This window comes from Euprymna scolopes, chromosome 27 (genome assembly GCF_053919585.1).
Source record: "Euprymna scolopes isolate OS-2025 chromosome 27, ASM5391958v1, whole genome shotgun sequence".
In the NCBI taxonomy this organism is placed as follows: domain Eukaryota; kingdom Metazoa; phylum Mollusca; class Cephalopoda; order Sepiida; family Sepiolidae; genus Euprymna; species Euprymna scolopes.
Genome location: NC_136508.1, coordinates 43,303,907 through 43,331,343, shown reverse-complemented (window position 1 = coordinate 43,331,343; position 27,437 = coordinate 43,303,907). Strand labels below are relative to the sequence as shown.

At 32.9% G+C, this 27,437-nt stretch overlaps 1 protein-coding gene and 1 pseudogene across 1 annotated transcript in view; both read right to left on the bottom strand.

Moving 5' to 3' along the window:
- The window catches only part of LOC145248840 (heat shock factor 2-binding protein-like), a 592,183-nt gene that overhangs the window by 368,709 nt on the left and 196,037 nt on the right, over positions 1-27,437 (bottom strand). The window lies entirely within an intron of this gene.
- LOC145249245 (U2 spliceosomal RNA) lies at positions 13,825-13,962 on the bottom strand (annotated as a pseudogene).

The window sequence follows — 27,437 nt, the reverse complement described above, 5'->3', positions numbered from 1 at the left end:
GAGAGGATTCTTGTCTCTCCCCTTTTTCTTAGTTTTCCTTTAGGCATGTATATGTGTGCATATATATCTATATAATTAGAAAATTATCGATCTTGCTTGCATCTCGTCTTCGACGATCGATCGGGCGATTCTATCTGGTAAAAAAGGATGATAGGTGAAGAGTGTGTGTGTGTGTGTATATATATATATATATATATATATATATATATATATATATATATATATATATATATATCCCATGCCAGAATTATATGCAAATCGATATTTTTGTTCTAACTCCGATAGTTTTCAATGAAAATTTGTGAAACTTCGCCCGTTATATGACAACACTAACGCATACGCAGATATAAAATTTTAAGCTGATCTGTGCAATAGCGAGCAAATGGCAGCCATTTTGGTGACTTGCAGTTTTTTTTCAGTGTGCCAACTTTATATGCAAGATGGGACATAAGTCAAGCTGAGAAGTCTAAAATTGTTCAAAGGTTCCATAATAAGATTTCCACATTAGAAATTGCCAAAGAATTACACCGTGATCATCGTACAATCAAAAAATATTGTACTAACCCTCAACTTTGCAACGGACGTTCTGACAAAGGGAAAATTCATAAGAAATTATATCTGTCATGTCAAACAATAAGTAAGATCAAGAGAGAAGTTTGTCGTAACCCACTTGAAACTAGCAAAAAAGTTTTTGAAAAAACTGGCGTTCCTGATGTACCAAAATCAACTCGTTGCCATATCATGAGGACGATTGCAAAATCTGGAAAGCCAGAGGTCCGCCCTCAATTGAAGGATATCCACAAGAAAAAGAGGATGGAGCAGCTAAGAGATCACATGAAGGTGATTTTCAAACTGTTTTATTCACTGATGAGTGTCAAGCGACCCTTGATGGACCCGATGGGTAGAGAGGAGGATGGTACCATAATGAGGGTCTATGTCCCCAAAGGACCAGGCGTCAACAAGGAAGTTGTGGTGTGATGTTCTGGGCTGCAATCATTGGCAATGAACTGGTATGACCATTCAGAGTCGCAGATGGAGTGAAAATTACCACCAAACTCTACATTGACTCCATTAAGGAACACTTGGCCTTGGCACAAGAGGAAGAATTTGGCATAAGGAAAAAGATAGTATTCATGCATGATAATTCACCATATCAGTCTGCAAGGATAGCTACTGAATATTTGGAGAGAGTTTTTGCCAGACATGGGAAAATAATGCAAAGGCCAACCTGTTCTCCAGATTTAAATCCCATAGAAAATCTGTGGAGCATCTTGAAACAAAATATTTACTCTGGAGGAAGGCAGTACAACTTCAAGGATGACCTCTGGAATGCTATTCTGACTGCTGCAAAATACATTTCATCAGATCAAATCTAAAGTTTGACATCTTCAATGGACCAAAGGCTTTTTGCTCTTGTCAATAAAAATGGCAATTATATAATATATTGATTGTACTATGAAACCATATTGAAGTTGTTTGTTCTTTATTATTGTTTTTCTCAATTTACAAATTCCTAGAATAATCAATGTTTCGATGATCTTTTAGCACTTCACCATATTTTAGCATTGGTTTGCATATGAAGTTGTCACGATGAAAAAAATGCAAATCACCAAAATGGCTGCCAATTGTCTATTACTGTGCAGATGAGTGCTAAATTTCACAAATTTTCATTGAAAACTATCGGAGTTAGAACAAAAATATCGATTTGCATAAAATTCTAGCATGGGGTGTATATATAAATTAGATGCATGTCTTAACGAAGACTGGGTGTGCGCCTCCAGATACCAATCTGGAAATTTTTATGACTCGGCGCGGTACATACAGCACCTAGCCTTCCCAAATGATCACCCATCTGGTATTGGCCAGGCTCAATGTTGCTTAACTTCAGTAATCTAACAAGAACCGGTGTGTCAATGTCGTATATAGAAGGAAACTAATGTAAAAACCTGCGGTCCACTGTATACTGTGTCAGTCATCTGCACCGACAAAGGTTAGCAGTAATACCAAAAAGTGTGGTTGGTTCTACACAAAGCCTTCACCACTATAACGATTCATCTGTGTAGATTTCTGAGCAACTTAGTTGTTGAAGCAGAAGCTCATACATCGAAATCAACAGGAGAGTCCATCATCATATATAATTATGTTATCAAAGAGTAAATCTTTAACAAAGCAAAACTTAAGAGGAACAAACAATATTGAATGAAAGACGAGGAATAAAAGTTGTATATAATTTTATTATATCATCGGAACAATGAGGAAAAGTTCAGGGGAAAATTAACGAAAAAAAAACTCTTTAGGCCATGACTATATTCCAAAATTCATGATGTTGACCATCTTATAATTTATTCCTTTAATTCAGTTGATTTATACCATTCTTGACAGTATCTGTTTCGTAGCGCAAAATCAATCACTTAATTATTATATCAATCAGTGAATCTATTATGCCCTTAACTCATCAGAAGAAATAGCAACAATCAATCCGTCAAAAGGAAATGAAGTGTGATTCAACCGAAAATTGGAAGAGAAGCTGCAAATACCTTTAATATGTTTCCATTACGCCATTTTGATTTATATAATTTTCATGGGTGTTGGAGATTTATAGATGACCTTATATGTATAAACGATAACGATCAATTCGAAAAAATAATAAACATCTTATACATCCAAAGGAGTTAGAATTGAATTGTGAACATAGACAACAGGATACATTTCTGGATTTAGATATAAAAATTGAGGATGGGATTTTTCTTTATAAAATATTTAATAAAAGAAACTCTTTCCCCTTTCAAATAGTGTGTATGCCGCATAAAGATAGTACCTGCCCTGTTTTTATGTTTTATGGAACCATTATGTCTGAGTTTTTGAGAATAGCTCGTGTAACTTTAAAATTAATAGATTTTATACCACCAGTTTCTAGCTTAGTAATAAGGATGATTAAACAAGATGGGGATAAAACTAAGATATTTAAACAGTTAAAGAAAGCATTTGTTCGTTATCCTGATGCTTTTGAATCGTTTTAGATTAACCAGAATATATTAATAAAGGAAATCCAAAACTATTAGTAATGTATAAAATGTATTTATAAAAAAAATAAAATGTATATATGTATAAATATTTTTAACCTTCATATATCTAATTTTAAATAAATAAGAATGTAAATATACTAAATACTAATCATAGTGGGGGGGGGGGCGATAAATAGTCAAATGAATTAATCCTAATCTTATAAATAGAAGACTGGTAAATTAAAAAATATATCGATTTTGAATTTGAAAACAGATGAATCTCACAGGTAAGAAATTCATTTTTATAACATGAATAGGTTAGATGAATTAATTAAGAATAAGAAACTAGATCTAATATTTGTAACATGTTTGTTTTTTTTCCCCTAAGATTAAGAGAGGTGGTGTTTGATCAACACTGCTGGGGAGCCATGATGTAATATACTGTTTTGTTTTTAAATCCCCGAAAACAGTGTTTCATGGTAAACAACTGATGATCCCTTAAAAATAAATTATAGTGAATTTGTGCGAGCAAGTTGATGCAGTGATTGCAGGTGATTGAATGACTTACTAAATAGTTTTCTAACGAATGATAAAAAATAATTTATTTTTTTTGTATAGTTTTAAAAGGTTAAAAACTTCCAAGATATATATATATATATATATATATATATATATATAGTAATTTATAAAATATATATGGCGAAACATACTGTCAAGAATTGTATAAGTTAACTGAATTTAAGGAATAAATTATAAGATGGTCAACATCATGAATTTTGGAATATAGTCATGGCCTAAAGAGTTTTTTTTTCTTAATTTTCCCCTGAACTTTTCCTTATTGTTCCGACTCAGGCTGAGAGTCCTAGAGTGGATGAAACGCGGAATATTCAGTGTAGCTTAATCGCCATATATATTTTATAAATTACTAACTAGCTCTACCTACGTATTGAGCACTTTTGAAGTAAATACTTTAAGTTTACGCATAAATCTATACTTTCGTATATTAATTTTATGCGAGTAAATTAAGCAGTTATATATATATATATATATATATATATATATATATATATATATAGAGAGAGAGAGAGAGAGAGAGAGAGAGAGAGATATATTTGTCGCTACATTGTTAGTTTAATTGGTAACCATGCATCTTTCAGTCTGTTCATCGGTCACGACTGAACTTAATTAGTCCATCATTTTCTTCCGTTAAATTGAGACAGAAACTGGCGTAAAGAGAGAACAGTTGGAGTTCAATCCCAGTTCAGGGCAATACATTATCAGACTCTTCAATAAACTCCAAAATAATTTGAATTGTTCGCATTATTATTCTCATCTTGGTTGTTCTATCCACGTTTTTGTTAATGTAATTTCCACACTTCAAGAGCATTTTTTCGACCTTTCAGAATCTTCTAGTTGAGATCTGAAATCTGCACAAAATCTAAAGTTCAGTTCAAAATTAAGATTGAAGGTTCAATCTCTACTGCAGCCAAAATTAATGATGTAAACATGCATAAGTCGGTTTCATGCTTAACGGGTTGCACATTTATGATGCACGTTAATAACAGACTTGCTGCAAGTGAGAAATATTTACCCAAGAAAAACAAGCGACGCATGTGTGGTTCACCCTCAGGTGCTGTATCTGAGATATGCCCCAAAAATAATGAAGAAATGCAGTTTTACACATTAAGACATGTATATTTGAATTCAGCACCATGGAAAACCACTATATAGACATACATATCAAGTTTTTCAGTAATATGAAAAAAAGAGCTCCAAAAAGGCACTTTTGTTTAGCCCTAAAAGTCCCAGAGGAATGCGAACCAGAATTTTGCCACGGTCACCCATACTAAATTCATATTAGGAACAATGGCCTCCACATTTTGCCCAAGCTTCAGGAAAATCTCATGGATGGATCAAACGTTATGGAGCAAAAAGTGTCATTTTTGGCCATTGGGGGGCATTTTTTACCTCTTTGGAGCTCCTGGGGATGCCAAATATCAGTGTAAACGGATAACAGTGCAGTTTTAGACTATAACACATGTATATTTGAGTTGACCACCATGAAAAAACACTATATAGTCAGATATATCAAGTTTCTGTTGAGAAATATGAAAAAAATAGCTACAAAATGGGTGTTTTTAGCATTAAAAGTCCCCGTAGGCGCGAACCAGAATTTTACCATGATCACCCATACTGAATTTATATTAAGAACAATTAGCTCTACATTTTGGCCAAATTTCAGAAAAGTGTAATGGATGGGTCAAAAGTTATGAGGCAAAAGTAATTTGGGGTCATTTTGTGGCATATTTTACCTCTTGAGCCCCTGGGGACACAACGGGAATTTTTGAAAAAAAAAAAAAAGAAGTGTTTTACTGTTCACTTCTTTTTAATGAAATACAATTTGTGGCAAAATTTCAGGAAAAACTAATGGATAGTTATCTGGAAATTGTCTGGAATAACAGACGCATGGACAGATGCCACTGAAAACATAGGTCCCTCTCTGATAAATAGGGGGCCAAAAATACCCAAGATATTGGAAATAGGTTTGATTTGGAGCTTAGACACCACCCCAAAAAAATTAGATTTGTCTATATGAAAAGTTTCTCCTTTTTTTTTTTTAAACAAGGCTCCATGCTGAGAACAAGATATTTCAGAAAAATATTAGTTGACTAGATATACAAGACACTAGACAGTAGATTTTTATGTTCATAGATGGGCTGCAGATTGATCTTTTCAAGTGACTACCTGCTAGCTATTATATCTATATATATATATTATAGTGGATAGGCAGGAGAAGGATTAGTCCTCTGGACATCTCAGTCAGTTTAGTTTTCTGGAGTTTTGATGATCGGTTTGGTTTGTGTCTTATGATGATAGCTATAAGCTATCGGACATTTGTTTTGATTTGGTCCGCAAAGCTAATATTTTGCAATTGTAAACCCATTATTCAAAAGAAAACAAAGATCATTCTCCAAAAGAATTAAACATTGTTTTTACTTGCTTTAAATAGGAGTTGTAATTATATTCGGAGTAATTTTATATGTTTATAGACTGGCTGCAGATTGGCCTTTAAATGGATGTTGGCCAGCCATCATCTCAAGTGGTTTTTCTGGGGTGGTCCTGGTTATCTTCTATTATGTAAATGCATGAATATTACTTATGTAAATCACAATTTTTTTGTTTTCATATTGTAACCACTTAAAACTTTTTTTTCCTCATTCACATGTCTATTCTGAATTCATGGCAGTAAGTCGACATCAGCAGATTATACTGTCTTTTCCAAACTGATATAAATTATTGCACAGTAAAAATAATTAAACAACACCATTTAGCAAGTGTAGTCAAATGCAACTTTATTCTCTTTTCTTTTCTACTAGCGAGGAGTACCCGGCGTTGCCCGGGTGTTTGGAAGTGTGTGTGGAAACTCCAGGGGTGAGGGGGGGGAAGTAAGTATGAGGATCGAACCCGAACTGTTGAGGCAAAGTTGTAAATTAAAGTGTGAAAAAAAAAAAAAAAAAAAAAAAAAAAAAGTTGTGACGTTAACCATTGCCCATCCACAACATGCTAACAGAAACACGTTTGAATTTATTTAATTACTTGGATTTAGAAGGTGCTCGTTTTAATGAGGTCACGTTTGACTGCGGGATTTCATTTACTGCTGAACGCTTCCCCCTCCCCTAAGATGTTATAGGAAAAAGACTAACCCACATGCGGCGAGCGACAAATGTTGAATATTTATCTTCCCGAAATCGAGCAAATTAAATAGACAGGCGAGCTCCGTTGTTAACTCTGAGATATTACGATTTATATGTGATATAAAAAGTTTTTAAAAGTTGTGAAGCGAGCGACCGCTTCTCTGAAAAAAGCCTTTTGTAGACACACAGAAAAAACGAACACACATACATACATACATTTTCGCTTTTATATTTATAGATGGCTCAGGAAACACCAGATAGCCCTGCTAATATCTACATATATTATAGCCGATAGCCAGGGGAAAGGTTAGTCTTCTGGACATCTCACAATCCGTTTTTAAGTTTATTATTAAAAAGAATAAAATAAACATCATTGCGGTCTCCAAAACTTGTTTGAAAAAGAGGTTGCAATTCTTTACATCATTACTGACTGAGACCACAAAAAAAATAAAAAATAAATCCCACTGCAACTGATGTTGCAATTGAACATGGTTTTTGTACACAAGCGAATGATCAGTCTATGCAATGGAGCCCACAGATCCTGTCCATAACATGTCTATTCACTCATGAATGACAGAATAAGAACAATCTACCCATATGAATAAAATAAAGGTCTCAGTTCAAAATTCCGTATGCACTTTCGAGTTCAATATAAAAATTGAAATTTAACAAGGTTACCAAGTTCAAACAGATGCACATGAATTTATAACAACCAAGATTAGAATAATAGTTCAAATATTCCCACAAAAAACGAATTACAAATCCTTATAATATAGATTTCTAAACATAACCCAAAAATATTATAAATCCTTATCACAAAAATTTCTAAACATAACCTAAAAATATAAATCCTTATCACAAAAATTTCTAAACAACCTAAAAATATTAATTATAAATCCTCATCACAAAAATTTCTAAACATAACCCAAAAATGAATTTCAATAAACAATAACTTAGAAGAAACTATTGATCTAAATAGTCATATATTCATGTGCTGGTATTTGTTGGATGGCTTTTAGAAATTGGCTTCCAAACTAATCTATCCCTGGTCAAGTCTTTATCCCTCTTTTTCTCAAGTTCATCAATATTACTTCTTAACATGTTTCCCTTACTTTTCCCTGCCAACAGACCTTGCTATCTTAACTGTTCTACACCTAACACAATCATTCATCCATTCTTTCAATGTGACTAAACCAATGAAGTCTCCTTTTTCCGGACACACCTTATATTGTTTAAATTTAATCTTCCTCTCAGATCATCAAATCTAAAAATGTGTTTAAGACTAAAATTTCATATTTACCATATTATTCTCATTTTTCCTCTCCATGCAATGCATGTCCTCAATCCTAACTGAATGTAAGTTTTATTGTGATCTAAAAATATTGCATTTTTTTTTCTTTTAAATTTAACATTCTCCATGACTTGACAGAAATGGCATAGGGTGTTCATGATGAATTTGATTATTTTTAGCATGTTTTAATTTTGGAATCATTGGAAGTATTTAATATTTACCAATATTTGATAGTATTTTATACTATATTTACTGATATTTGATCATATTCAATCATATTTACTGATATTTGATCATATTCAATCATATTTACTGATATTTGATCATATTCAATCATATTTACTGATATTTGATCATATTTACTGATATTTGATCATATTCAATCATATTTACTGATATTTGATCATATTCAATCATATTTACTGATATTTGATCATATTCAATCATATTTACTGATATTTGATCATATTCAATCATATTTACTGATATTTGATCATATTCAATCATATTTACTGATATTTGATCATATTCAATCATATTTACTGATATTTGATCATATTCAATCATATTTACTGATATTTGATCATATTCAATCATATTTACTGATATTTGATCATATTCAATCATATTTACTGATATTTGATCATATTCAATCATATTTACTGATATTTGATCATATTCAATCATATTTACTGATATTTGATCATATTCAATCATATTTACTGATATTTGATCATATTCAATCATATTTACTGATATTTGATCATATTCAATCATATTTACTGATATTTGATCATATTCAATCATATTTACTGATATTTGATCATATTCAATCATATTTACTGATATTTGATCATATTCAATCATATTTACTGATATTTGATCATATTCAATCATATTTACTGATATTTGATCATATTCAATCATATTTACTGATATTTGATCATATTCAATCATATTTACTGATATTTGATCATATTCAATCATATTTACTGATATTTGATCATATTCAATCATATTTACTGATATTTGATCATATTCAATCATATTTACTGATATTTGATCATATTCAATCATATTTACTGATATTTGATCATATTCAATCATATTTACTGATATTTGATCATATTCAATCATATTTACTGATATTTGATCATATTCAATCATATTTAATGATATTTGATCATATTCAATCATATTTAATGATATTTGATCATATTCAATCATATTTAATGATATTTGATCATATTCAATTTTTGAATACTATTTGATCATATTCAATTTTTTAATACTATTTGATCATATTCAATTATTTAATACTATTTGATCATATTCAGTGATATTTGATCATATTCAATTATTGAATACTATTTGATCATATTTAATGATATTTGATCATATTCAATTATTGAATACTATTTGATCATATTTAATGATATTTGATCATATTCAATTATTTAATGATATTTGATCATATTCAATTATTGAATACTATTTGATCATATTCAGTGATATTTGATCATATTCAATTATTGAATACTATTTGATCATATTCAATTATTGAATACTATTTGATCATATTCAATTATTGAATACTATTTGATCATATTCAGTGATATTTGATCATATTCAATTGAATACTATTTGATCATATTCAATTATTGAATACTATTTGATCATATTCAATGATATTTGATCATATTCAATTATTGAATACTATTTGATCATATTCAGTGATATTTGATTATATTCAATCATATTTAATAGTACTTATAATCATATTTAATAGTGACCAAGTTCAACTCTTAGCGGTTTATTATCAGCTGTTTTAAGATTTAGAGATTGTATGATTGAAAAGCGTTAGGATATTTTGGCTCAAATGGGTGTTTAAGGAGTTTCTTAATTTGTTGCTAACTTGCACCTTGGTGAGGACTAGTCGGCCTTGCAACACTTATAGGAGTTGCAACACTTTCAACATTCCAACCCATCTTTTTTGTCTAGGTCTGCATCACTAGCCTAGAACTTGTACCTTTTCTTTTATTTTTCTTCATCAGTTCTTGTGAATTTCTTATTGTAGACAGCCAGAACGCCTGCGATGACCCTTCGGTGTGCCCTAATTTTCTAGTTCATATCTCCGGTATTTAAGCACCTTTGAGCTGCAGATCAGGTGTTGAATTTTATTATCTGCTGTTAATTTCCAAGATTTTCCAGTTATCAATGGCTTCAGCGCTAAAACCCAGAAAAAGATTTTTTTTTCTTTAAATAACTGCTTATATCATAATTGTTATACAACAACATTATATATATATATATATATATATATATATATATATATTTTCAATTTTTCTTTACATAAGCAGTAATTTGTTGCTACACAGCCATGAGCATATTTCAGTCTTCTAGTATTTAGTAACTAGAAACCTCTTCAGGTAACAATGCTTATTTTTGAAAGCAGAATTCTTAATGAAAAATGAAAATCAACTTTCAGCAAAAGGCTTTTTTTTTTTTTTCTTTTTTTTTGTAAACGGGTCATGGGGATGAAGTTCAGCCATGCGGAGAACAGGGTTGATTGAAGTAGATATATCGTTGGATATTCTACCAGGGTCGTTTCAACTCAAAAACTAACACATTGAAGAGGTATGAAGACAGGCATGGTACCATTAAAACAAGCAACATTTTGTGCTCCCGAATTTATTTTTCTACATAGTCAACACCATTCTCAATGCACTTTTGCCAATCTCTTGATACTTCAGTTGTAAACGTGTGGAGCATGCTTTGTCACTCACATAACTGTTACCATTCTGAAATCGACGAACCCATCTCCAAACTGTGATGACATTAACTGCATCAGCTTCTGGTGCTTTCCAGTCATCAATGGCTTCAACTCCCAAACCCGCTAACCAGAGCCAGCCTCAAGTAATTGAAGGCTTTAACGAAGTGGATTTGGTGGCCCCAAATGAATTAGAAAAATAAAAAATACCAAAAAATAAAATTACGTAATTTATTTAAAAACTACTTGTATTTAGATCTAAAGCAACAAATACCCGAAATTTATACAAACATATTTGTGCAGATGTCATAGACCTTCAACAAAAATCAACTTTTCGTGATTTGATATCAGCAAAATCTCGAATAAATTGTGAATAATCAAGATATCTCATCCAATAAATATCAGTGTGTCATTGTCATTCTCAAATAGTTTTTTTTTTTTTATTAATTTTAACTTGAAAAAACTTTTTCCCCCGCAGTGCAACAGTAATCGGAATTGTTAACACTATACGAAGGATTATAGTCACATTTGAAACAGCAGTATTCAAACCATGATACTAAGCATAAAACATCAAGACAAGACGATGCGTTTATTTTGATTTATACGTAATTAGCATTATATTTTTTTTTTCCTGTGCGAGACCGTCACCAATTGGAGCTGTCTGGTTTGCCTTTGCCTCAAGCCGGCTCTGTACTAACACTAAAACAGATTAATGTTGCCGCCCAACACATGCCAGTATGTAAAACTGACATTCAACTAAATGTAATGATGATAGGATGGACGAAATATGATTTTTTATCTGATTTTTTGTATCTTTGTAGTTATTAGTGTTGAGACGATTAATCGGAACCCAGAATCGGAACATTTTGGGGTATCGGACTCAGTATCGGAATCTGAAAAATCTGTGATCATTTTCCAATGATGAAACGATTCTTTTCATTGTCTTTTTATTTGTTTTTTGATTAAAACAATCTTCCACTGTTGATAAAATAATAAATGTGTATTGATTTTAAATTACTAGAAAAACTAAAATCTATAGATAATCTCCGACCGATGTATTTTTATGCCAACGAAAATATATGCACATTTAACATGTGTTTTAACAGTAAGAATCGGAATCGGTAATAATATTGGAATCGTCCCATCACCATTCATCTTTTTCTTAACAATAGGTATCCTGTTTTGGAATTTAAAAACAAACAAAGAACAAAGCAATCAAAAATTACTTGGATACGAACAGCATGACAGAATGAAAAAAAAAAAAAAAATGCCTTCTTAGCCTGTTTTTTGATTCTGTAGATTTATCCAAGATATTAAAGGAATATTATTTCTATTCTGCTGGTAATGTTGCCTCCAGCCATCTCCTAACCCAAATCAAGATTATACGAGTCACGGTGACGCTACTCTCTTTTGACCTCGACTCTAACCCTTAGGTGACAATTATGTAATAATTTGTGTTGGCTCCAGAAATCCTCCTCCTACAATACGGTACCTCCCCATTTCATTAAAAAGAGTTTTTTTGTTTTGTTTTATTTTCATCAAGTTTGTTTTTATGGTTAGACTATTTATTCTACGTCACCCGCTTTGTTTTTTTTTTTTTGTTTTTTTTTTTTTTGAGTCATCAAATGATTGATATAGGATGTCACAAGCTGCGAACCTTTCATGCCCTCAAAAATTGAGGAATCTGTTGCCAACTTTGGCATCGCAGCTCAGTTCTTTGAAGCAAGAAAATATGATAAATACACCTTCCTAACTGACCGTTTCATTTTTTTAAAAATATTTCGGTCGCAATGTCAGGTGTCTTCAGACCTAATACTGCACAATTTATACAAGACAGTGGACCAATATTAACCACTTGCAGAAAGGTATTTATCTCCTTCCCACAGCGAGAAGATGCAACACCACGATCGGAAAGTGAAATTAAAGAGCCCCCCCCCTAGACCCTACCCCGAGAATGAGCACTGATTTGCAAAAGAATGTCTAGGCTATCCCATTGGCATTCCTCGATTGTCTCCCCTGGTAAATTTTATTTAACATTTTTAGATTTAATGTAGATTCTGTAACCTTTTTTTTTCTAGAAGGAACCTAGACACACACACAAACTGCAGTTTCATTTTTTACCAAAATTTTTTTTTTTTTTTTGTTAAATAGAATTCTTATTCTGTTAAATTTAATTCAACTATACTAGCAGAGAGACTTGACGTTGCCCAGGATTCAATAGTGATTAACAAATGTTTCACATTCCCATATTGTCATCGAAATCCATGAAATCGCCCATTTTTCAATCAAATCGACAGATTGTCTGCTCTAATTGGGTGCATTGGAGGAAGCTTTACATGCCTTCCAGCAACAACTTAGTCTACAATATATTGTAGTCTACATTGCACTGTAGAGAACTTACTGTCGATTTAATAAAATTGTTTTTTATATATAATGGCTTGAGTTAAAGTTAAAAATGCAAAATTCAAGTATCATGCTCCAATTGCGCTCTAAATTAATTTCAAACGCGCCCTTGTCGTATCAAAGAACCTACTATAGATTTTATGTCATGTCTTTTAGTTTGTGTGGTAATAAAACTTAAATGCACTTGTGATGTTAAGCGGTATAAGGTGTTAATTTGATCAAAATCGCTTGTTCTTCCTTTCACTGGATTATTTCAACTATCGATTATTATCAGAGGCATTCCAACACAAAACTTACTCAAGAACACTGCCAGGTACATAAAGTAGCTTCATGTGAAACTTCATAAAATTCGACCCAAACATTTTCAAGTCCATAGGGAACTCCAACACACAAAGTTCCTTTTATACAAGGCCGATAGCCATTAGTCGCGTACTCTTGTGTAATGCATGAATGTAGGATTGACATGAAATTCTTAAAGATAAACTAAAATGATAAAAAAATGGGCTGAAATGACTTAAATAAATAAAAAGTAAATGACTTAGAATGACTTTAATGAACTTAAGAATGATTTGAATGCTTAAAAAATAACTGGAATCCTTCAAAAACAACTTGAATGATCTGGAGAATGACTTGAATGGCTTTGAGACTGACTGGTTGTAAAGCGGGTGATCATTTTACATTAAATTAATACAGAAAAGTGATCCCTGACTTTATATCACAAAGTTACAAACATAAGTACAGCATGTAGTAAGAACAGATACTACACTTTAATCTTGGTCAAAAGACCAAGAAAAGGGTATTTATTTGCTCCCCCACCGAGCAAATTAAGCACAAAGCCGATTTTTAATGTGAGGAGTGAAGGGGAAATGGGGACCAACTCCTCGGGAAGTAGGGGAGCTGGATAGTGACAATTGGTATGAAGGGTTGCCACTATATTGAGCAAGGTCTTATATGTGGGGCCGCCCCGACATATGGTCATTGCTTGCAGCATCCGCCGGAAAAGACACTACACTTTGATCTTGGCCAAAAGGCCAAGAAAAGGGTATTTATTTGCTCCCTGACCGACGGTGTGACTTATAGAGTCGCTTGCACGCGACTAATAATAGAGATCATTGGGAGATGGGTGTGTGATGTAGTGAACTGCCGACCATTTTTGACGGAGGGTGTTCACAGTAGTTTGAGAATACTGCTGCTGCGTTTAATTTCCGTAAGCATGTTGATGTTGATAACGGAAGAATCGCAGATGTGTTTTTGTCAAATGGTGTTGTTTACGTGTCTTTAATGACGTCAATTGTATACAAAAGAAGTTGGTTGCAAGCTATCAGTTGAAGTGTGCTTAGAACTACGCACTGCCACAACTTTGAACAAATGACCTAAGGTCAACAGTGACCATTGGAAATTATAATCTAACACCGTCGAGTGGTGTCAAAGGAGAGAAGCACAAACAAATATAACCAATTAGTATATTTACACAAAGAAGAGAGGGCTCCCCAAACGGCACATAATACAATTATTTCCATATGTAACATTTAAACACAAAAGAATTATCAATAACAGGGGGGGGGGCACCTTGCCTGGTCGTAAAAATACATTTTAATTCATGCAAATTTCATATTTAATATTACAGAACTAATTCTCTGCTTAGTATTATATTGTACCTAATATATATTACTGGTTTTAAAAGTAAAAGAAAGCACCAAAATCATTTTTTTTTCTATCAACTAGAATTGAAACTAAAACATTTAGCACTCCAGCTATGTTCAAAACCGTTTGAGGTAACCCAACAGATAGATAAGAGTTATAAAGTTAAACCACTTGTAGCTATGATTACTTTACGCATGCACAAAACTAAATATAAATTTTAGCAAGTTGAAATGAACATTTTAACTTTCAGACTTCCGTATGCATTTTTCATCCATCCAAACAAAGATTTTACTCGAGATAAACCAATTTCAGTGAGATGTGACTAGTAGTTTAAGAGTTCATCAATTAAATATTTAGACAGACAGTCACACTGGTTTGTCTTTAATTTTTTTCCCACATCTTCCATTTTATATATTCGTATTCCTGTCTGTTTGTTCACAATTTGATTAAAATATACAAAAGGTTCCTTACTTTACTCCTTCATTTATTTCTATATATAGTATGATTCTTGAAAAATATACAATTAAGAGATCACCTCATTTGCATATTACATTAAGAAAAATCGATTTTATTAAATAGCGGTATCTAAGTTAATCTTTCTAGTGAGAGAATTGTTTTAAGTGTTCTATTCAAAATTGTTATTTAATACACTTTAACCAATAATTATAACATATTTAATTAAATTTATTTGGAATTATTATTCCAACATCGATTTAAAAAAAAAAAAATTTTTTTTTTTTTTTTTTTTTTTTTGAGTTATTTGCCCCTAGAAACTTCGGAACATAAACTATTAACCAAATAAAATAATTTGGTAATCTTAATAAGTTTCTAGCTCGAAAAAATAATTCTGTGTAGATAGAAAAATGTTTGGCTTTTATTGTTTTTTAAATATTCAAACAAAATAAACACTTTCGAAAAAAACTGAAAAGATTTCATTTGCTTGTTTTTATTATTCTTTAAACGGCTATACAGAAATCGATAAATTTTTTACAATGTGACCCAGCGTCGTTTAACACCTAAAAAAAAAAAATAAAGATCTACTGTCACCCCCCCTCTAAATTCCCCAATTTACACATTTTTTACGTTAATCTCATTGATTACAAACTTAACTTTCTAATTAAAAAAAGGTATTTTATTACGTAACCCAACATCGTTTAACTCCTTAAAAAAATTTAAGATCTACTTTTTTTTTGCCTAATACACTTAAACGGCCTTTATAAATAATATGAAAGAAATTTTGAAAAAAATAAAAAATTAAAAAACATTTTAGTGTGGATCACTTTTCTATATAAATTTAATGTAAAATGAGCACCCACTTTTTGGTCACCAAGCGTTCAACGAGACATGTCACCTCCAGCATTTTTTCAAGTTGAAGGGGTGGGGGCATAACAAATACAATTTGTTTTTTTTTTTGGTGGGGGGTGGGATTACATTTAAAACATAAAATAACGATAAATTTAGTCCAAGTATGATAACAGGAACGAATGGGAATGATGCTCATTCTCCATTTTGAAAGTTACTTTGTTTTCCCTCTACTCTGTACTTCCGGTTGTTGATCTCGCGAGAAGTCGCGAGAATTTAAAGTCTAAGAGTCGGACAAGAGGAGGCAACTTTGCCCCAAAAAGTAAAGAATTATTCCCCTTGCATTATACTTTTGTATCGTCCTAACAGTGTTCAAAATTACCAAGAAGATCAATGGGGGTGCATCCGGATCACCATTATTTTGAGTAAACTTAACATGTGTATTCTTCAGTCATTTTATCATTAAACCCTATACTGTTTATGAATATATTTTTTTTTCTTATATATGTGTTAGAAATAAAACCTTGAAAAGCGCTTTTATCTTTGAAAAGAAATTTTTTTCTTTTCTATCAAATTAATAAAAGCAACTAAATTCATGCGAAAACAAACAAAAATTTGTACTAATTTCATCTGAAAAAAAAAAAAACATTAACAAATTACATCAGAAATAATACTATGGAACAATTACTTGATATGTAGACTATGCAGAATAGTCTAGCCTTAGAAAGCACAGAGTGTGGCAATCAGACCTTAGAAGTTAGTGTCCCCAATGATACTGGGTTAAGCAGAGCTGAAAGGGAAAACATAAGGAAATACCAAGGTCTTAAGTAAGACATGAAAAGAAACTGGAATCTTAGGAAGATTTCTATTATTCCAGTTGAGCAACTGAACTCATGAAAAAGAATTTAAAAAACTACTTGGCAAATATACCCGGTGAACCAAGTGCAAGAGATATTCAGACAATTACACTCAAAGGGACAGTCAGTATCTTAAGTTTTCTCGGTTGGAATATCTGAGTTAGTTTGGCATTTAGTAGAATGCTTCATCCCCAGCTTGAACAAATTGATAAAAAAAAGCAAAAAAAAGCAAAAAAACAAAGCAAAAAAAAAAAAAAAAGGATACTATGTAGGCTTAAAAATGCATCATGCAAAATACTGCCCTCTTTAATATGTAATACAAACAATTATTTAACCCTTCGTGGATTGGTGCGATTCCTAAAGACCTAAATGAGTCAGATTGTATTAAATATCTTTTTCTATTTACCAAGAAAAAAATAAAATGCATTTACTGAATTTAGTCACCAAAGAGTTAAGGATATTCACACGCATTTATGGCTTAGGACAATTAATTCCAAAAATCACTGTAAAAAATATATATATACTGTTGGGGTCCTTAAAAACTTCACCAGGCTTCTGTGCGTGTAAGTACTCAGAATTGCCAAACTTTACTTACATATGTATCCTTCAAGCCTTTTGTGATAAATCCTTTTTTTTTTTTTTTTTTAATATGTGTAAAACCTAGAAAAATGCCTTTATTTAAAAAATAAATTTTAAAAGATTTTTTTAAATATAAAATAAATAGAAAATAATAAAAATAAAAATAAATAAATAAAAAAAATAAATAAATTAAAAAAAAATGTTATTGCATTAGCACAAAATTAATGCAAAACAAGACGGTCCCCCTCCACAAGTGAAAAATTTACTTTTACCATGACTAATGTTGGTGGAAATTTTTTTTAAAAATCCAAGGCGTGGTTATTGAGAAAAGTTCAAATGGAGGAACGGGAGTGAATTACTAAGTCTAATCCCAACTTTGTGGGGCGACCGAAAAAGCATAAATAACATGAAACAATTATTTGATATGCACATTATTCAAAATGATCCACCGTTGGAAAACACAAAAGTTTGTAGAATTGCACCAAAATAAAACAGAAATAAAGCAGAGACATGGAAACTGTGTGGTTTATAAGGACCCCTGAGATACATATTTTGGCTGTAATTTCATTGAAATGAATTCTCCCAAGCCATTGCTACTTGTGAATATCCATAAACCTCCCAGATTAAATTCAGTGAATATTGGTATTTTATTCGGTAAATAACGAAAGATATTTAATACCACATGACTCACTGAGGTCTCTACAGACCATACCAGTCCAGGAAGCGTTAAATAAATAGTCACATTGCAAATATTTTACCCTAAATAACCACATTCATTCTTTATTTATTTTATTTACACTTGTACAAACGCAACGTTAGATTGTCTAGCTAGTTTAATATAAACTAGCAGGACCTGTGGAAATTCCACAGCAGCATCTTTCATATGTAATATATTGCTGCTGGGCATTCTGTGGACATCCAGTGTGAATGGAGACCTCATGATATTATTGTAGTTCTTTTGTTAAAATTGTAAAAGTTACGGTTTATCTCTAATATTCTTATAGGAGTCTGTGACATATTTCCATTGTATGGATGCCTGGTACAAACAGAAACCCCACAATAGCATTATATCATCCTTAGATAGAACAGATATTACCCTTGGATCCTAGCCAGAAAACGAAGAAGGTATATTTTAGTTTCATCTACGGCCCAAAAATTATATCATTTTTACTTTTTTTTTTTTTTTAATTTGATTTTTTTTTTTTTTTTTTTTTTTTTTTTTACAATGCATTTTTGATGATCAGGAGATCCTATTTATTAAAAAGGAGGATAGAAGGTGATAACATGCTGTGAGCATTAAATTAGTGTATCTAGATACTATTAATTTAATGTCTGTAGTACGTTATTTTTCCATTTTCATTTTTAATAAATAGGATCTCCCGATCGAGTAATTTATAATCTGGAAACCGTGACAGTTTTTCTCTGAAAATCCGTTGTTACTTTTTTTTTTTTTTATTATTCATGTTTAGTGTTTGTGTAAAATTTCAAAAAATTTCAAGGCGTAGCTATTGAGAAAAGTGCGGTCAGACGAACAGACGAGGGTGAATTTACAGCCCCCCCCCCCTACCTCCTTTTGTTAGGGGACCAAAAAAAAAAATTCTGATCCAGTATGAAAATAATCTCTCTGGTGTGGTTGGAATAACAAACTATCAAGTACTGGTTTTGGAATAATATTCTTTATTTCTTTAACCGTTGAATTGGTTGATTTTATTTTTTGAATTTGCTGAATTTATTGAGAACAATGTGGAAACGGAAAAAGGGGGAAAGAAAGAAGCCATTGTTGAAATGCCAGAATTATTTCATCAAATTCTGGCAGAGATGAAAATTGTCATATCGACATTCCCTATCTAACACAGAGCTTGTGGATTTATGACCAGGTGTGTCAATCACCTGTATCCACCCACCCACTTTTTTTTTTCTTTTAAATCCTTCTGCTACATTCAAGCCCCCACCCCCGCCCGCCCCTCCAACAAGTATATCCTGTTTGCATTTCATCCCACTCTGTAGCCAAGCTGTCATTTTTGACACAATAACATTCAGAAATAATAAGAACAAAATAAACGAAACTGATTTGTTATGATTTCTTCAAAATTTATGCCTTATTTCCATTGAAAACAACAAGGATGATCATTATCGGTTCAGTATCATTTTCTCAGGAGATTCTTTAGTTTTGGGATTTTTTTTTGCTGTTTTTTTGTTTGTTTGTTTTTTCGAAATAGCAAAACAGACAAAAAAAAATGGGGCAATTTATAAAGATCACGGTAATAGAAGAACGCGAGAAAAAAATCTGTTTAGTCATTAAAAATAGTTTTATGATGCTTTCCCTGTTTGTGTCTTTAATTGATACATACAAAACTCTTTTTAAAGTAACTAAAAATACGCTAATTACGGCATTCTGTAACTTTTAAGCAAATATATTTTTTCTAATGGCAGAATGGCAAGTTTTATATGAAAAAGTCATTATAAAGGTCTCAGTCACACGTACTTTGTTCGTAATCATAGCACCACTGTACACTTTCAATAATTTTCCCCACTCTTTATCTGTGCCTAAACCGAACCGTATATTCCACAAAGCTTCCGTCTTAGAACTGCGCACCTGTGGAACTCTGTCCCGTTTGCCTGTTTTCCATTTGACTACAACTTGGTTGTCTTCAAGTCCAACGTAAACAAATTCTTGATGAACCTTAAGTAATCCAATTTACCAAACTTCCACTACTAACGATTACTATATTATCCCATTGACTACTGTACACTCAACCCTTATCCTTGAGTGGCCTCTGAGCCTTGATAAGCGGTGAACCCTATGTAAAAAAAAAAAAAAAAACTTTTCAAGGAACAATATGACAGCAAACTAATGGAATTGGCTTAAATAACAAACATCTCTACTGATATATAAAAGTCACTTTGTGTGTGTGTGTGTGTGTGTGTGTGTGTGTGAGAGTCCCTTCTCCATAGATTCCCAAACGGCTGAGCCTGTCTTTTGCAAATTTCACACAAAGCTAATTTATATGTCTGGCAGTGTGTTTAGATACGCTTTGTATAGAAATTCATCTGATAAGTATCGAAAATAAAACATCCGATCTTAAAAATAGTCTTCTCATATAGATAAAAAGAATTTTTACAGAGGAATATTTTACGTTACACCGGCCAAAGGAAGATAATAAAATTTCAGCAAATCATTTCTTCTTAAAAAAAAAAAAAAAACAGATTTGTTATAATCTGGAGATACAGCTTAGTAGTAGAGCGTTCGACTACAGATCAAATGATCCCCTGTTCAAGCCTGGGTGTACCTCACCATTTTATTTTAATCTTTCATTAATGAGTTCAATTTATGAAAAGAGAAGAGGTACCATTTAAAATCGCCACAAATCATTTCTTCATTTACATATTTTAAAACCAAACATTAATCAAAAGTGACTTTTCCAAGGCATTCATCGTCAAGCCGAAATATCAGCTGACGTGATATTGTAAACAAACACAGACAGAATTTGATGAACGACATCATTATTAATTCATTTCTTTTGCAAATTAATCAACCGGGCAAATATATAATATTCAGTAGACAATTGATTCTATAATAATGCATATGAAATCTGCATAAATTAAAATATCATGTTAAAGGGTGTTGTATGACCGGGCAACGCCAGGCTGCCAGCTAGTATATTACTAAACAATGAATCATTTCTCGTTAGGCGGGTGTGTTCCTTGAGAGAATGAATACCGCGTGACCAATGCACTGTTCCGATATTTGAAAATACTACAGTAAAAAACAACAAACGGACTTCTACTTCCTGATTCTCTACTCCAACAACAACATAGCAAAGAAGAAAAAAAAATACTGAGGATGAAGTTTATCTTCGAAATATATTTATGAATTTCAAAAAAATAAATATCTGTTTATTTTCGTAATTATGCGTTGTTTTTGGCTTCAAACTTATCTAATACGTATTTTATTTAAACTCAATCAATGCTTCTATCAAGAAACACACCTCAAACGTGAATACCGCGTGACCAACGGCACCATTCCGACACTTGAAAATACTACTGTGAAAAACAAACGGACTTCTACTTACTGATTCTTTGCTCCAACAACATGACAAAGAAAAAAGAAATACTGAGGATGAAGTGTGTCTTCGAAACATATTTATGAATTTCAAACAAAAATAAATATCTGTTCATTTTCGTAATAATGCATTGTTTTTGGCTTCAAACGTATCTAATACATATTTTATTTTGAATCATTTGTTAAAAATCCAGTCTCTAAAAATTGAGAAAAACATGTTTAAAAAGTGTCAACATCATGTGAATAAGCGAAACTCCATGACATCAGGTCAAATTCAGTCACCATTTTTTCATTTAAGTGTTCTTATTGAAAGAGCAAGAAGCCTTCTTGCTTTCTTTCAATATGAACACTTAGATGAACGGACAGATTTTCCGCCTGACGAGATCTTTGTTACTAATAACTACACACCAAAGCATTGTCATGTCAGTGTAACAAATTGTGTTACTATGACTTTGACATATAGATGTTTGAGGTCCAAGGGAAAAATTTCCTAGACAACTTTGTGGCATGCGTGGCACAGAAACCAAGGAATTTGCATTTAGGAGGATGGACAATATAAACTCGGCAGCAATCTCCAATGGGCGTCAAATCTGCTTTTGAATGCATTTACCGTTTGTGCTTGTACAACTGCATCTGGGAGATCATCCCATGTGTTGACAACCCTCTGTGAGAAGATCCCTTTGCGGACATCTAGCCTACAGTGTTTTTTACGATTTTGAGACTGTTCCCCTTGGTTGCACTGTTTTTGGCGATCTGAAAAGATGGTTTTCTTGTATCATAAATCCCATGGATGTACTTGTTAAGATCGATCATGTCACCACGATTTCTTCGATGCTCAAGAGTGGGCAGTCTCAGGGTTCTCAATCTTTCAGAATATGGCTTGCCCTTCAGTGATGCCAACAGCTTGGTTGCTCGGCGCTGTATGTCTTCCAGATCACTGCATAAGGTCTTATGGTGTGGCTGCCATACTCCAAGATAGGACGCACAGGGCTTTTGTAGAGTTGCACAAAGATTGTATTCGAGAGGAAGTCAAAAGTGCGGCAAATGATCGCGACAACTTTATTTGCTTTTGCGATGGATTTAGCTACATGTCCCTTGGAACTCAGTTTGTTGTCGATGTAGACGCCTAGGTCTTTCTCATGATCATGCTCTTCCAGTGTTATCACTCAAAGCGAGTTCTCTTTCAATGTGTATTTAGCCTCTGATCTCCTGCTCCCTAGTTTCAGGATGTTGCATTTCTGTGGGTGAAAATGGAGCAACCAGCCATATGACCAGTTCTGCAAGTTATCTAGGTCAGCCTGTAGGCTGTCTGTGGCTCCTGGGATGTCACTATGTGTGAACAACTTTGTGTCATCTGCAAACAGCTTCATTTCATTTTGGCAGAGTTTGAGTAGGTCGTTTATGTAGATGACGAATAATAATGGGCCAATGACACTTCCCTGTGGTATCCCGTCTGTATAAATAAATCTATATAATTATCAAACTTGAATGATCTTGTAACGGGTGTTGTAACCCAACATCCGGTTGCACATGCGTACATAAACAAATAATCACTGCGACAATAAAACATATTGTTTTACTGTGTACATTTTCAGCATCCCAATTGTTTTTTTTTTTTGCGTTTAAAAATACTTTCTACATATGTTTTACATCGTTCATTTCTGTATTACGTTCAAGTTATTTTAACACAATTTTCTTACAAATAAATCTATTTTAACCTGTTGACAACAATAAGAGCATTTTACAAGGGCGATTTTCCCACCGCCTTCATTTTTTTTTTAAAATTTATCCTCCATTTTTTAATACACCTTTCTTAATAAACATTCATTTTCTTCTACACTACTAACATAAATAACCCCGAAAATGTTTTTTTTTTTAATTTGCGTTACAAATAAATAATCAACGCGACAATAAAAGGTATGGTTTTACTGTGTACGTTTTCAGCATCCCAATTGATTTTTTACATTTAAATTAAAAGATCTATCAAAATTTGAATTTAACTTTAAGTATTATGGTATCTGTTCAGTGTACATTTACCTATAAGTATGGCAAACCACTTGTAATTCAATGGCTGTAAGTTTTTTTTGTTTTTTTTTTTCAAAAGTAAACAATTATAAACAGAACAACTCATAGAAATCTATCTATATTCTTCTTTCATTTTAATATAGTTTCATAGAAATGTTTCTGTTATGTAAAAAAAAAACCTATTTTCTTTACGTCACAAATATCACGCGCATACATTAATTCCATAGCTATTATAACATACTGACCCAACGGGTCACGGGTAGTCTAGTATTAATATAAAATTGGAAATTATCTGGATTTTACTCTTTGAATATATTAACATGGAATACACACCTACACGCATATATATGTAATTAATTATAATTAAATAATCATTCTTCATACCTACAGACATTAGTGTTTCATGCTTACGCAATCATCAGTTTAGGAGTCAGAATTCTTACCCGACATGAGATTCGAACCCAGCCACAGTCTAAGCTTCTACCTCAGGGTTAACGGGAATGAAGAACTATTAAATGCTGAATTTGAGCAAATACATTTTGACAATCTAGTCTTTGCACAAGCGGAAGTCATTGACTGCCTTAGTAATAATTCCGCAGACAGTGCCCATCCTTAAGTATTCTTGAAGGAGCTTGATAATTATAATTAAATAATTATACTTTATACCTATAGACACTAGTGTTTCATGCTTCCGGAATCATCAGTGCAGGAAGTTATGATTGCTGCTGGTCATGGGATTCAAACCTCACAACGAAGTCATAAGGAACAATCCACAGGGTCACCGTTAATCACACGATTAACAAGTGAAATTAAACATTGACAAATGCATAAACGTCATACAAGAACGGTCCACATTGATCAAACTAAAGTGTCATGATTTCGCACGCAAGCCAAATGACCAACTTATTTATTTCAGCAGACAGTGCTAAACTGTTAAAAAACTTAATTCTTAAAAGGTGAAAGTAATTATTTTTTTTATTTTTTATTTATTTTTAAATACACATATATATGTATGTATATGTTATTCATTTACCTTTGTTTGCAATATTTTTTGAATTAATTCCATTATTTTGCTAGATTCAACCACTCTGATGAGTCGTAGACAATGAAACATGTGGATGATTATATTTTAAAAACACACACACACACACACACACACACTATAATGCTCCTCATCTTGAGTTGAGCATATTGAGAAGTGATACACAAATTATCATTAGCGTATAAAGCGATGCTCTCTGTGTAAACAAATAGAGCTTAGGTGGTTCGGACGATGTCAAAACATTGTTAAACTCACGACTCGATCAGCAGCCACCGATAGCGTAGTGGTTAGGAGTCTTGACTGTCATACAGTTTCAATCCTGACTTGAGGTAGTTGCCTGTCTAGCCGCACTGATGAGCTGTGAAACAGCGAAACAGTACTGTATGTGGATGGCTATATATATATATATATATATATATGGGAGAGAGGGAAAGAGAAGGAAGGAATAGGAAGAGTAGGGGAGAAGAAAGGGAGAGAGAGAGAGGGAGAAGAAAGGGAGAGAGAGAGAGGGAGAAGAAAGGGAGAGAGAGAGGGAGAAGAAAGGGAGAGAGAGAGGGAGAATAAAGGGAGAGAGAGAGGGAGAATAAAGGGAGAGAGAGAGGGAGAATAAAGGGAGAGAGAGAGGGAGAAGAAAGGGAAAGAAAGAGAGAGAAGAAAGGGAAAGAGAGAGAGAGAAGAAAGGGAAAGAGAGAGGGAGAAGAAAGGGAAAGAGAGAGGGAGAAGAAAGGGAAAGAGAGAGGGAGAAGAAAGGGAAAGAGAGAGGGAGAAGAAAGGGAAAGAGAGAGGGAGAAGAAAGGGAAAGAGAGAGGGAGAAGAAAGGGAAAGAGAGAGGGAGAAGAAAGGGAAAGAGAGAGGGAGAAGAAAGGGAAAGAGAGAGGGAGAAGAAAGGGAAAGAGAGAGGGAGAAGAAAGGGAAAGAGAGGGAGAAGAAAGGGAAAGAGAGGGAGAAGAAAGGGAGGGAGAAGAAAGAGAGAAGAAAGGGAGGGAGAAGAAAGAGAGAAGAAAGGGAGGGAGAAGAACGGAAGAGAGAAGAAAGGGAGAGAGAGAGGGAGAAGAACGGAAGAGAGGGAGGCAAAAGAACGGAAGAGAGGGAGGCAAAAGAACGGAAGAGAGGGAGGCAAAAGAACGAAAGAGAGGGAGGCAAAAGAACGGAAGAGAGGGAGGCAAAAGAACGGAAGAGAGGGAGGCAAAAGAAAGGAAGAGAGAGGCAAAAGAAAGGAAGAGAGAGGCAAAAGAAAGGAAGAGAGAGGCAAAAGAAAGGAAGAGAGAGAAAGAGGGAGAAGGAAGAGACAGAAGGAAGGTAGAGGAAAACAGAGAGAGAAGGAAGATAGAGGGAAACAAAGAGAGAGAGAGAGATACAGGCTGAAAACGCACATATACAAGCATGCATATGATAGCCGTTTATCCAAGAAATGTTCACCTGATTTTACACACACACACACACACACACACACACACAATGAGTAAATCATGTTTGGGTTTTAATTGAAGTTTAATTCCTTTCTCTCGTTTCAAACAGTAACCGGATAGAACATACGGCCAATGAATGTAACATTAAATTGTGTTCAAGAAGTGACTTCTTTCAGCAAGGAAATGAAATAAAATATTTGTGTAAATACAAATCCAAAACATTTCCCCCTTTTTTATGGTGGAAGAAGACCACCCAAGCAGTGGGCGATTCTGACACAAATCCTAGGGACACAAAAGCTCAAGATGGGAGACACAAACAAGACGAAAATGACAGCTGATGAAGGTTAAAAGTCACCCAAGCTTGGACCAGGGGTGTCATCAACAGTTCTCAGAAAGCATTAACACACACACACACACACACACACACACACACACACACACACACACACACACACACACACACAGACAGAGCCCTGGAAATTCCACTGGGAAATAAAGAAAATACACATTATCCCAATTTACTTGTCTCCCTACGAGGGCAAAATTAGACACATGGTCAGTTTTTAATACGGAAAAATTCAACTCCCTAAAAAAGGGCCCTCTGTAACCTTTTTCCGGTGGAGTCTATTAATGGAATAATTTCAATCAAGTTTTAATTGTAAATTGAAAACTTGTTGACTAATTTACAAATTAAGATTTTTTGTTTTTGTTATTAATCAAACTCCCTAAAAAGGAGCACTGTGTTGGGATAAAAATAAAAATTGCCTCAGTCTATAAAGATTTCTCGTTTATTGATGACAAAGATAAAACCTAGTATCGGAATAAATACTACACTTTGCTCAGAAATTCTTGTCATAAATTATCCCATAAATATTCAAACGTAGTTCACACTATTGATTAAAGTTGGTACTCCCATTGATTAAAGTTGGTACTCCCATTGATTAAAGTTGGTACTCCCATTGATTAAAGTTGGTACTCCCATAGAGTTTCTTATCTTTCGGTTGACAATCATTTCTGCCTCATTAATCCTTATTCTCCAGTGGCTCTTTGTCTTGATAATAAGTGACTCAATAAAATGCTTTTTTTTTTTTTTTTTTTTTTTAAATATCGATTTAATAGTTTCCCTGACTTGGAGTCAGTATTTCTTTACAATATTTTTTTAATCTTTTATTTTGTCTGTAAAAAGACTTCATCGGATTTAAATTCCGTAACAATATCGTTCAATCAGTAGTAATTAAATTGAACCAAATTGTTATCTATAAAAAAGGCACACAAAAAAATAAAATATATATATATATATATATATATATATATATATATATATATATAAAGGCAAACATTTTTTGTATGTC